The 13,823-nt window shown below is 39.3% G+C and overlaps 1 long non-coding RNA gene across 1 annotated transcript in view; it reads left to right on the top strand.

The window, feature by feature from the left end:
• LOC309608954 overlaps positions 1-13,823 on the top strand; it is a 1,139,914-nt gene that overhangs the window by 1,097,458 nt on the left and 28,633 nt on the right. The gene's annotated exons all lie outside the window — the stretch shown is intronic.

Consider the following 13,823-nt stretch of genomic DNA (forward strand, 5'->3'; position numbering starts at 1 on the left):
TGACTCTGACTCAATGATGGAAGAAGCAGAGGACCAAGATCAATGCCCAGGCACGGCAGTCCCTTCAGGCTCCTGCTAGAGGCTTCACTGATGTACCAATAAGGAGGCACTGGTGCTTCAGGGCAAATTAACCTGTAGTTATTATCTTTTATGTTTGCTTGGATTACTGTTTGATCGATTCCCCATGCTTTAACTTTCCTCTTGCATTTTTCTTGTTTTTATCATTTTGCTTTAAACTCTAGGAGATTTTCCACAACTTTTTCTTGCTATCTTCTATTAAATTATTTACTTTCAGCAGGCATATATTTGATTCCACGAACTCTTTCTGTTTGCTGATTTTTCAAGGACACAGATGTTCTTATTTTATGGATTTTCTCAGAATTTTCCAGAGGACACTAATTAGGTATCTTTTTAGAGTGAAATTTTTTTTCTGGTTTCTGAATTATGCCTGTTTCCTCTAATGCCAGTTCTTCTGTTGGATCTTCTTGGTTCTTTTGTGCAACTGGTTTTCCTTAAAATCTGGCAGTCCTTGATATGATGCCTAAAAGTCCAGTAGATGGGTTTCCTCTCTCTTTGTGCAGATGTTATTTTCTTATTAGAAGTTTCAGGCTTCCCCTCAATAACCGTGAGTTTGGTAGACATGGTCAAGGCATGTGAACTGACTGGCTTCTCTTTCAGTGTGGGTGGGCTAGCTGGAGCTCTTCCAAATGTCAGAACGAGAGGGCTTTATTCTAAGACACCAATTCCCACACTAAGAGTCCCGGTCCTTCCCCTAGAAAACCTCACCTTCTTTCCAAAAACTACTCTCCAATTTTGTTTTGTCCTGAAGAGAAAACCCTGCCTGCAAATCACTCCTGGTTTCTCATCATCCTCTGGAGGTGGAACACCTTGCCTGACTGGAGAGTGTAGAGGAAAGAGCTGAGCATCTTTGGCTCAATGAACTCTCCTCCTTTGTCTTTGGGGTCTACAGAAAGCAAGTGGCTCCCCTGCGCCTTTAGACATGAGGTTAGCTTATCAGGAAACATCTGCTGTCCCCCATCCCAGAGGGAAATTCTGCCATTTCCAAGTGCTGCCACGGTGGCTCAGGCAAGCCGGTCATTCTGGAGGTCAGAAGAGAAAGCCCATTTTTGCCACACACTTAAATCATATTCCTACCCGACCTGGTGCTTTGACCTCTTTCAGCAAATATCCCTCTCTCTCTCTCACTGGTTCAAAATTCATGCAAAGAAAAAAAACAGTGATATGTATTGATTCCTTAGACCCCCCAGTAGGAACATTTTTCTGGGTTTTGTTTGGTTTGGGAATTTTTGCTCATTTGTTTTATTTCATCTGGTTTTATTTTCATTTTTGTTTTCTGGTCTATTCAGCATCAAACCAATTCTTCGCTTTGTGGGGAGGAAATTCCCCATTTGGAGGCAGCACCCAGTAGAAATCGAAGGGGTAGACAGACACCCCCAGTGTCTCCCCAACCCTTGGCATCAGGCAAATGTCTTTGTCTCTTAACCTACGGGGATACCTTAGTTGCTGTTTTCCAAACCCAGCTTGCTACACTCACTCAGACGAAGTTTGAAAAGGAAAGGCCCTCCCTGATACACTCCCTAGATTTATTGTGAGGAATTAAACCATGCAGTGACTTAACTCTGATCTGCCCTTTGGTCTGTGCACTGTTGCCTTTCCAAGGGGCTTAGTGTAATTATTTAAACTTGTTAGGCATTAAAAGCAGTTTTCTCCATAATCTTTCATTTTTAAAGCCTTTTGAGGCAAGAAACGTAACTGCTGTTTGGGACAGTTCTTCCACTTAAGAAAAATATCGCTATTCAATTTATGAGAAAGACAAACTGCATAACTAAAATATATCTATTTTTTAATAAAACTATAAAAATAATAAATGCTCACTCTAAAAATCTTAAAACAGTATAGAAGAGCATGCTGATTTCACCTCTCTCAAGAGGCAAGTAACATAACAAAAATGTTCTGGGGTTGCTTCCAGAAAGTTGTGATGCATATATAGTGCCATTATACACACACCCTTTTTTTTTTTTTACACAAGTGAGATCACAATGCAACCCAGATAAAGCTGCTTCCTCATGGTCCACTTCAGCGTGGGTGCCACAAGAAAGCAAGCCCAAACCCTACATCCAAAAACTGGTTGGAAAGCAAGTAAAATCTTTACATCAAAAAAAAAAAAAAAAAATACAAATATTGCCTTGCATGGCAAATGGCAACATGTTTTGAAATTCCTCTTCACCTCTTTTCCCTTCTCCGCAGTCTCCCGAGTCACAGCACAGCAAGGGAACCTCTCTCTCACGCTCTTTCTCTCTTCCCTTCTCTTTCTCACCTGCTTACTTCTCCTTATCAAAAACATCTCAAAACTCAATCCAAGCTAGCCCTAGTCTTTGCGCCCTTCTTCCTGCCTCTCCTGTATATTCTTTTATCCCTTAGTAGCTTCTGTCCATCCTAACATCACTCGTCTTCCTAGGATTCTTCCATTCTTTTCTATACTCATTGCTGGTTTAGCCCAACAAAAGGTCAGATGTGACAGGCAGACCCAAGCAACAAATGAACTTTTCTCTTCCAAGGCCAGTGGATGGGTCAAGATTATGCATACATACATGTACTTTGTCCTTGTCACAATATGATACTCACTGTCTTCAATATGCTTCTTTTACTTGTAAATTCATCACGGGTATATCTGCTCATCAGTATATAGTATCCTGACTCATTCTTTTTAAAAGGACATAGGATTCTATAGTATTAAGAATGCATGTAACCAGTCCCTGCTGATAAATACACAGGTTGTTTCTGGCTTTTTGCTATCACAAGAATGCTGCAATGAATAAGCCATGTAAACACATCTCTTCCACATGAGGGAGTGTGGATGTGCTCTTGACAACCATGGATTTGTGTCTCTCTGGCTTAGCTTTATATAATATACAATAATAATGACAAATGCACATTTTTAAAATCTGAACGAATGAATGAAAGAAAAAGTTAGCAAATAACTGAGAGTGTGATAATAAACCACAATCAAGGTAAATGATGTAGTAGCTGGGCTTGCGTTACAGGATTTAACCTCTACTTAGCCACTCCTGAAATCAACTTTCCTCACCTGTAAAATGGGGAAATATTTCAAAAACCTGTTGAAGGATTAGACGAGATAGTATCGAAAAGGTGCCTAACCCGGGGGAAAGTAAGCTATTATTGGACTAAAATCACACATGCATGTTAAATCTTTTAAATGAGGAGAGCGTGGGTGCTGTGAACTTTTTGCGGACAGGGAAAGTCATCAGCAGTATTTGAGAGCCACAGTGCAGAAGAGGGTCTTAAACCCTGGAGGGTGTCTTCACGACTCCAGTATTTCGCATAGTATTCATAGCACCATTGTGGGCATCCTTATCTGCCTTGACCTTCCAATGACAATTAATTAATTTTGCAGGTACATATTTTCTTGTTCCTAAAAAACCCTACAATGACAGCTACGTAAGCCCTCTAAGCCTTAGAGACTTTATATGCCATCCTAAGCAAAAGGTACTTATTAAACAATTGCTTACACACTAGGTGAGATCCGAAGAAAGCCAGTGTGTTCCTGACCCTGAGACATACTAAAAGGGGTAACTAAATATAGCAGAAAGATCTTTGGAAACACATAGCCCTGAGTTTAAAGCCCAGCATTCATTCATTCATTCAACACAATTTAAGTGGTTTGAATGCCAAGCACTGTGTTAAACTGTGGGTGAATAAATCTCCCACTTTGTCACTTAAGAGATATTGAAACCTTATCAAATGATTTAGCTTCTCTTTGTCTAGGGTACAATGCCACCTTATAAGCTTTTCATAAAGGTAACAAATGTAAAGTGCACAGTAGTATTTAGTAAACGTTGTTTTCTTCCCACTTGTTCCTGACTAAGGGCTGAAGATTCACGACAAGCCACAAACATATTAACACTGACAGAATGTAATGAAGAAAGCGTTAACCCAAAGGAGAACAAAGAGCAGAACAGCTACATCAGAAGCAAGTCAGGGAATTTCAGAGATCCTGGGGCCTAGAACAGGCACAGAACAGATACTCCAAAAGTGTCCACTGACTGGATATATTAATCAAGAACTGAAATAATGAGAGTCCCGCATTTGACCAGAGGCAACATAGCACACTGGGAGGAGTCCAGTCACAAAACATGAGGAGACTCGGGTTCGAGTCTACAAATTCTGGTCCATCAGCCATGTTTTCTTGGGCAAATCATGATTTTCTCCAGCCTGAGTCTTCTCATCTGGGAAGCTAGAAGGTTGCGCTACATCCTTCCTAAGGTACCAATAATTCTAGGTAAAAATACTTGTTAAAGCTTCAGGTCACCACTTTGTAGCTTATTGGCCCAGTCTTGAACTGCATGTAGTTTCCTCCAGTCTTCCATCATCTTCCAGAGACGGTTTGAAAGGTCTAGTTACATGGACTTATCAATATAGCCCTGTTGTATTTTCTACTCGGAAGTATTATAACATATAGACTAGCAAGTTAAGAAATACCTATCACTGCCCCCCAAAAAATCCATTTTAAAATCTAAAGACTAAAAATTAACCAGTCACTTCATGTTTTTAGCAAACACACTTACCATTGTGTGGGGCTTCGTTGTCCCCCCTGGTGAATAGAAGCCTTTAAAAATGTGTAAGCCTAGAACCGAACACCGTGTCAAATCTATTGGCACTGCATGTTTAAACACCTGCATCTCATCATCAGCCCTTCATAATATTGTTAAACAATAATTATACTTATGATGAGTAATGAATCCAAATATATTCTTCCTTGAGTTGTACTCGTTCTTGTGTTATAAGTAACCCATTAGTAGAATATGAAAGCTACTCAGGTAACACTGGATTCGTAAATAAATCCACGTAATGCTCAATAAAGTTTTTAAGTGATTAAAATAAGCTGTAATGATGTCACCTTCTTTACTAGAGAATTCTGGCCTTATTTTTCTGAGGATGATGGATTTCATCATTTTTGTTTACCAGAGTTCTAAATTTCACTTGCCTAATCAGATTTAAACCAAAAAAAAAAAAAAAAAAAAAAACCACAAAAAACAGTGTTACTTTGAAAATTGACCAAGTTTAGCTTGATTTTTTTCATATCTGAAGTGAAAATGACAACTTGAGATAAATGCTAAGCTTGACTTTGTTTAAAACCAACAACATTTGCTGATGGATTTAGAGAGAACCTCAGAGGAAATAATTCACCTGCTTCTGAAACCAGAAAGATGACAGCATGCCAATCACTGTGATCAAAAAGGACCAGCCTCGTGAAAAAGAGAGATTCAAATATAAAGTGCATTTGTCAGAAGAAATGTTAGTAAAAGCTAACGTAGGTAGCAGGCTTTGCATGCATGCCAGGCACAGTGCTAGGCGCTTGACATTGAACTCACTTAATTCCCACAATAACCTTATGAGGTTGCTGCTATTATTTCCCCATCTTGCAGGTGAGGAAGCTGAGGCATAGAAAGATGAGACGTATCTCCCAAAGTCACAGGCCAAAAAGCAGCAAAGCCAAGATTTGAACCCAGGACGTCTGTCCCCAGGGTCTCTCTGTATAATCACTGTCCTTAAGCGTGTATTCAGTTCGCCACCCACTCAAGCCATAGCCATCTGAAAGCTGGTACCAGGATCCTCGGCATCACATTTCTAAGTAACCTGGAATACAGTCAAGAACTTGGTGGTAATTCCAAACTCTTCTCTGGAACTGAAGTGACCTCTTGGAACTCCATGTTGTCCTGAGCCCAGGTTATCTCTGGCTTATTGATATGGACTTACCCATCCTTTCTCAGTACTCTAAGCCCTGAAACTCATCTGATCAATGTCACAGCCACCATAGTAAAGGAGGCTACTCAAACCCTGGCTAAGTGCTCAAGGTCCCTGCCACTTACAATCTTCCTGAACTTGTCAAGAATGTGAGCCTTTGATCCTTAGGCATAAAGTTTATCACAAAAGAGGGTTAGTATGATCCAAAATATAGCAACCACTCCTGCAGTGTGGGGTTGCTTAAAAGACACAGAATAGGCTGAAGTCACACCCACTCTTTTCAGCTGTTTTTGCTTCAGCTGTCATGAAGTGAACCAGCTTTGAAGTGGGTTGAACAACCACACACATGCTGGAGTTTTGAGCGAGCCTCCAGGTGCTAGATCTGGGAGGGAGTCCCGAGAACCAGGCTGGGCTGCCCAGGTACCCCGCCTACAGAACCCTGATCTCCTGGGGGAAATCCTCACCTGCTAGCTCTTCTTTCACCTCCAAGAAGTCAGCTGGAATGGTCCTGGTAAAATTGTCACATCCAGCCACTCACAGCCCTCCAGTGGCTCCTCAACTCATTCAGAGTACACTCATCAAGGACTTCCTGGTAGACTGAACAGGGTCTGGGCCCCCCCCCCCCTGCCCCCCAACCCCAGTAACTGCTTTGACCAATTCAGGACACTTTTGAGCATGAAAGGGGAGCCTACTAATAATTATTCTGGAACCACAACAGTGTAAATCTGGACTGTCCTAGGCAAATAGGGATGTCCTTATTCCCTCTCGTACTTCATCTACTACTCACTCTACTCCAGCCCCTCTGCCACTCCTTTAATATTCCAGGCCTGTTATTGTCTCAGAACCTTTGCACTTGCTGTTCCCTTTTCCTGGAACATGCTTGCTCTAATATCTTCATGACTTGGTCCTTCATCTCCTTCACCTCTTTACTAAATACTATTTTTAGCATCCCAGGACCACCGTATTTTAAAAGTGACCTCCTTTGACTCCCCACACACACCCTTACCCCACTTGGGTTCTTTACCATACATCAAACTATCATAAAGTCTCTTTATTTATTTTGTGTGTTGTCTATCCTCCCCAGGGCCTCCACAGACAATTGTGCAGGTTGGCCTCAAGCTCGAATTACTTGAGAAGCATTACTTGTCAAGCCTTACATAAGGGCTTGGGTTCATCAGCCTGGAGAAAGCATACATTTCCACGCACAGTGGGCACCATTTTCCGATACATACAAAGGCTCCATATATCCTAGCAGTGGCCCTGGTCTCTCCCCACTTACAGAAGAGATTGTGCTCACCTTTGCACCTGCAGACAAAAAACCCCACAGCCCTGAACTGTACAGCACAGCACAATGGATGGGTTACGGGGTGGGGGACAGAATTAAGAAGCGGGGTTCGGAAGACTACAGCAGACTGCCTTTTCCCTCTGTGTTTCGGAGTGGAGAATGAGATTCGGCTGTACATGAAATATCATATCAGTGTCACATCCACCACGACTGTTCTGCATCCCAAGATGTATCTTCTCAGGATCTACCTGCTCCTGAGAAGGAAGCCCAGAGGAGTGAAGAGAATGGATCTCTCCCTTTTAAAAGTCCCAGGTGAATTCCTACTTTATATTCTCTTTCCTACATACTTCTTTTTGAGGGCTTGGAAGCACTTGATGTCTTGCTTCTGAACTTTCTTAACTTAATTGTCCAAGGACCTGTTTACCAGCTCCATCCTTTCTCTTTCAAGGAATGAAAAACGAGAAGCAAGAAGAACTACAATCGTGCTGCCTGTGGAACAAAAACCACATTCACAGAAAGATAGACAAGATGAAAAGGCAGAGGGCTATGTACCAGATGAAGGAATAAGATAAAACCCCAGAAAAACAACTAAATGAAGTGGAGATAGGCAACCTTCCAGAAAAAGAATTCAGAATAATGATAGTGAAGATGATCCAGGACCTCAGAAAAAGAATGGAGGCAAAGATCGAGAATATGCAAGAAATGTTTAACAAAGACCTAGAAGAATTAAAGGACAAACAAACAGATATGAACAATAAAATAACTGAAATGAAAAACACACTAGAAGGAATCAGTAGCAGAATAACTGAGGCAGAAGAACGGATAAGTGACCTGGAAGACAGAAAGGTGGAATTCACTGCTGTGGAACAGAATAAAGAAAAAAGACTGAAAAGAAATGAAGACAGCCTAAGAGACCTCTGGGACAACAATAAATGCAACAACATTCACATTATAGGGGTCCCAGAAGGAGAAGAGACAGAGAAAGGACCCGAGAAAATATTTCAAGAGATTATAGTCAAAAACTTCCCGAACATGGGAAAGGAAATAGCCACCCAAGTCCAGGAAGTGCAGAGAGTCCCATACAGGATAAACCCAAGGAGAAACATGCCAAGACACATAGTAATCAAACTGGCAAAAATTAAAGACAAAGAAAAATTATTGAAAGCGGCAAGGGGAAAATGACAAATAACATACAAGGGAACTCCCATAAACTGGACAGCTGATTTCTCAGCAGAAACTCTACAAGTCAGAAGGGAGTGGCAGGACATATTTAAAGTGATGAAAAGGAGGAAGCTACAACCAAGATTACTCTACCTGGCAAGGATCTCATTCAGATTTGATGGAGAAATCAAAAGCTTTACAGACAAGCAAAAGCTAAGAGAATTCAGCACCACCAAACCAGCTCTACAACAAATGCTAAAGGAACTTCTCCAAGTGGGAAACACAAGAGAAGAAAAGAACCTATAAATACAAACCCAAAACAATTAAGAAAATGGTAATAGGAACATACATATTGATAATTACCTTAAACGTGAATGGATTAAATGCTCCAACCAAAAGACACAGGCTCTCTGAATGGATACAAAAACAAGACCCATATATATGCTGTCTACAAGAGACCCACTTCAGACCTAGGGACACATACAGACTGAAAGTGAGGGGATGGAAAAGGATATTCCATGAAAATGGAAATCAAAAGAAAGCTGGAGTAGCTATACTCATATCAGATAAAATAGACTTTAAAATAAAGAATGTTACAAGAGACAAGGAAGGACACTACATACTGATCAAGGGATCAATCCAAGAAGAAGATATAACAATTATAAATATATATGCACCCAACATAGGAGCACCTCAATACATAAGGCAACTGCTAACAGCTATAAAAGAGGAAATCGACAGTAACACAATAATAGTGGGGGACTTTAACACCTCACTTACACCAATGGACAGATCATCCAAAATGAAAATAAATAAGGAAACACAAGCTTTAAATGATGCAATAGACCAGATAGATTTAATTGATATTTATAGGACATTCCATCCAAAAACAGCAGATTACACTTTCTTCTCAAGTGCACACAGAACATTCTCCAGGATAGATCACATCTCAGGTCACAAATCAAGCCTCAGTAAATTTAAGAAAATTGAAATCATCTTTTCTGACCACAACACTATGAGACGAGAAATCAATTACAGGGAAAAAAAACCGTAAAAAACACAAACACATGGAGGCTAAACAATACATTACTAAATAACCAAGTGATCACTGAGGAAATCAAAAAATACCTAGAAACAAATGACAATGAAAACAGGACGATCCAAAAACTATGGGTTACAGCAAAAGCAGTTCGAAGGGGGAAGTTTATAGCAATAAAATCCTACCTCAAGAAACAACAAACATCTCAAATAAACAATCTAACCTTACACCTAAAGGAACTAGAGAAAGAAGAACAAACAAAACCCAAAGTTAGTAGAAGGAAAGAAATCATAAATATCAGAGCAGAAATAAATGAAATAGAAATGAAGAAAACAATAGCAAAGATCAATACAACTAAAAGCTGGTTCTTTGAGAAGATAAACAAAATTGATAAACCATTAGCCAGACTCATCAAGAAAAAGAGGGAGAGGACTCAAATCAATAAAATTAGAAATGAAAAAGCAGTTACAACAGACACCGCAGAAATACAAAGCATCCTAAGAGACTACTACAAGCAACTCTTTGCCAGTAAAATGGACAACCTGGAAGAAATGGACAAATTCTTAGAAAGGTATAACATTCCAAGACTGAACCAGGAAGAAATAGAAAATATGAACAGACCAATCACAAGTAATGAAATTGAAACTGTGATTAAAAATCTCCCAACAAAGAAAAGTCCAGGACCAGATGGCTTCACAGGTGAATTCTATCAAATATTTAGAAAAGAGCTAACATCTATCCTTCTCAAACTCTTCCAAAAAATTGCAGAGGAAGGAACACTCCCAAACTCATTCTATGAGGCCACTATCACCCTTATACCAAAAGCAGACAAAGATACTACAGAAAAAGAAAATTACAGACCAATATCACTCATGAATATAGATGAAAAATCCTCAACAAAATACTAGCAAACAGAATCCAAAAACACATTAAAAGGATCATACACCATGATCACGTGGGGTTTATCCCAGGAATGCAAGGATTCTTCAATATATGCAAATCAATCAATGTGATACATCACATTAACAAACTGAAGAAGTAAAACCATATGATCACCTCAATAGATGCAGAAAAAGCTTTTGACAAAATTCAACACCCATTTATGATAAAAACTCTCCAGAAAGTGGGCATAGAGGGAACCTACCCCAACATTATAAAGGCCATATATGACAAACCCACAGCAAACATCATTCTCAATGGTGAAAAAGTGAAAGCATTTCCCCTAAGATCAGGAACAAGACAAGGATGTCCACTCTTGCCACTACTATTCAACATAGTTTTGGAAGTCCTAGCCATGGCAATCAGAGAAGAAAAAGAAATAAAAGGAATTCAAATTGGAAAAGAAGAAGTAAAACTGTCACTGTTTGCAGATGACATGATACTATATATAGAGAATCCTAAAAATGCCACCAGAAAACTACTAGAGCTAATCAATGAATTTGGCAAAGTTGCAGGATACAAAATTAATGCACAGAAATCTCTTGCATTCCTATACACTAATGATGAAAAATCTGAAAGAGAAATTAAGGAAACACTCCCATTTACCATTGTGACAAAAAAGAATAAAATACCTAGGAATAAACCTACCTAAGGAGACAAAAGACCTGTATGCAGAAAGCTATAAGACACTAATGAAAGAAATTAAAGATGATACCAACAGATGGAAAGATATACCATGTTCTTGGACTGGAAGAATCAATATTGTGAAAATGACTATACTACCGAAAGCAATCTACAGATTCAATGCAATCCCTATCAAATTACCCATGGCATTTTTTACAGAACTAGAACAAAAAATCTTAAAATTTGTATGGAGACACAAAAGACCCCAAATGGCCAAAGCAGTCTTGAGGGAAAAAAACGGAGCTGGAGGAATCAGACTCCCTGACTTCAGACTATACTACAAAGCTACAGTATTCAAGACAATATGGTACTGGCAGAAAACCCGAAATATAGATCAATGGAATAGGATAGAAAGCCCAGAGATAAACCCACACACCTATGGTCAACTAATCTATGACAAAGGAGGCAAGGATATACAATGGAGAAAAGACAGTCTCTTCAATAAGTGGTGCTGGGAAAACTGGACAGCTACATGTAAAAGAATGAAATTAGAACACTTCCTAACACCATACACAAAAATAAACTCAAAATGGATTCGAGACCTAAAATGTAAGACCAGACACTATAAAACTCTTAGAGGAAAACATAGGAAGAACACTCTTTGACATCAATCACAGCAAGATCTTTTTTGATCCACCTCCTAGAGTAATGGAAATAAAAACAAAAATAAACAAATGGGACCTAATGAAACTTAAAAGTTTTTGCACAGCAAAGGAAACTACAAATAAGATGAAAAGATAACCCTCAGAGAAAATATTTGCAAATGAATCAACGGACAAAGGATTAATCTCCAAAATATATAAACAGCTCATGCAGCTCAATATTAAAGAAACAAACAACCCAATCCAAAAATGGGCAGAAGACCTAAATAGACTTTTCTCCAAAGAAAACATACAGATGGCCAAGAAGCACATGAAAAGCTGCTCAACATCACTAATTATTAGAGAAATGCAAATCAAAAGTACAATGAGGTATCACCTCACACCAGTTAGAATGGGCATCATCAGAAAATCTACAAACAACAAATGCTGGAGAGGGTGTGGAGAAAAGGGAACCCTCTTGCACTGTTGGTGGGAATGTAAATTGATACAGCCACTATGGAGAACAGTATGGAGGTTCCTTAAAAAACTAAAAATAGAATTACCATATGATCCAGCAATCCCACTATTGGGCATATACCCAGAGAAAACCATAATTCAAAAGGGCACATGCATCCCAATGTTCATTGCAGCACTATTTACAACAGCCAGGACATGGAAGCACCCTAAATGCCCATCAACAGATGAATGGATCAAGCAGATGTGGTACATATATACAATGGAATATTACTCAGCCATAAAAAGGAATGAAATTGGGTCATTTGAAGAGACGTGGATGGATCTAGAGACTGTCATACAGAGTGAAGTAAGTCAGAAAGTGAAAAACAAATATTGTATATTAATGCATATATGTGGAACCTAGAAAAATGGTACAGATGAAGCGGTTTGCAGGGCAGAAATAGAGACACAGATGTAGAGAACAAACGTATAGACACCAATGGGGGAAAGTGGCGGGGTGGGGGGTGGTGTGATGAATTGGGAGATTGGGATTGACATATATACACTAATATGTATAAAATGGATAACTAATAAAAAAAAAAGGAATGAATAACACAGACCTTCCCTTGAGTGCCCTCATCTTTCTACCCAATATTCATGTATCCATTCGACAAGCCATCCTATCAGTTTCTAACCTTGGGGCCACAGAAGAGGTTGACCTCAGGATAGGAAGGCACAGAGGCAGGGAATTTGCTGAGGAATCCATTGTCCATGAAGATATGAGGCCCAGAGAGGTCGTGAGGCTCAGTCTAAACTCGGGCAGCACCTGTGGACCTCAGCTACACTCCCAGCTGCTCTGTCTGTTTTCACACCTTCTCACATCTCAGATCTCTCTGGGGTCATACTGCTCCTTCCTGAAACACAGTTTTAGAAATTCCTTTCATCATGGTCTGTTGGTGCAATCTCTCAGTTTTCATTTAAAATATCTTTATTTCATCCCCATCCTTGAAAGATCATTTTGCTAGTGACACAAGGCTAATTTACTCTCAGCACATTAAAGATGTTATTTCAATGTCTTTGGCCTCCAGTATTGCTGCTGGAAACTCCACTGCCAGTCTGATTTTCATTCCTCTGTATGTCTTTTCTCTTCACTCTCTTACAATTGCATCCCCAGTGTCTGGCACAAAATATTAATAGCTACCATTTACAGAGCACTTACTATGTTCCAGGCATAGTTCTAAGTGCTTTACACCATTTCATCTTTATTTTTTATAATTTTAAATTATACAAAACAGGAAATTTTACTATTTTAAGCATTTTTGAGTATACAATTCAGTGTCATTAACATTCACAATGTTGTGCAGTAATGATCACCACTATTCCCAGAAATTTTTCATCATCTCAAACAGAAACTCTGTATCCATTAAGTGATAACTCCCCTTTAGCTCCTTCCCTCAGGTTCCCTGGCAACCTTAACTTTCTGTCTCTCTGAATTTGCCTTTTCTAGATACCACATATAAATGGAATCATACACTATTTTTTACCTAGAATAATGTTTCCAAGGTCCATTCATGTTTTAGCAAATATCAAAACTTCATTCCTTTTTATAGCTGAATAATATTCTAGTGTATGGATATACCACATTATGATTATCCAGTCATCTATTAAGGACACTGTGTTGTTTCTACACTTTGGCTGTTGTGAATAGTGCTGCTATGAATACTGGCATACTCATATCTGTTTGAGTCTCTGTTTTGAGTTCTTTGGGGTCCATATCGCACAGTGGCTACATCATTTTATACTCCCACTAGCAATGCACCAGGGTTCCAATTTCCCCACATCCTTGCCAACACTTGTTATTTTCTGTTTTTTTAATAATAGCCATCCTAAT

The sequence above is a fragment of the Balaenoptera borealis genome, assembly GCF_965194805.1.
Source record: "Balaenoptera borealis genome assembly, chromosome: 13".
Classification (NCBI taxonomy): domain Eukaryota; kingdom Metazoa; phylum Chordata; class Mammalia; order Artiodactyla; family Balaenopteridae; genus Balaenoptera; species Balaenoptera borealis.